This window comes from Pterocles gutturalis, unplaced genomic scaffold (genome assembly GCF_000699245.1).
Source record: "Pterocles gutturalis isolate BGI_N339 unplaced genomic scaffold, ASM69924v1 scaffold25158, whole genome shotgun sequence".
Classification (NCBI taxonomy): Eukaryota; Metazoa; Chordata; class Aves; order Pterocliformes; family Pteroclidae; genus Pterocles; species Pterocles gutturalis.
In genome coordinates, this window is record NW_010121257.1 from 8209 (window position 1) to 8597 (window position 389).

Below are 389 nucleotides of genomic sequence, written 5' to 3' on the forward strand. Positions count from 1 at the left end.
AATCCTGCATCGCCCCGAGACAGCGCTGAGGAGAGCTCGCTGCTGCGCTGCTCGGAGGACTTTGAACGTGCGAAGCTTTTCCGACGTCAGGGAGGTTTTGCATCGCTTTGTCCCCCAGTTTTTAAACGACGCCCTCTCATCCCTTCGAGCAGGGAGTCGCAGGTGAAGGGTGATCTTTGTCAGGGGCACGCTTTTTTTTAAAAGTATTTCTTAAGCAAACGGACCAAACCCAGCCTGCTCCGTTCCCTTCCCCTGCCCTCCGTCCTGCTGCAGGCGCCACGTGCAAAACCCTTCTGGTTTTTCTAGCTCGACTCCCTTTTGATATCTCACTTTTATCGTAGCCACGGTCGACGCCGGAGCTCCCAGCGGCTTGAAATCAAGAACCTACC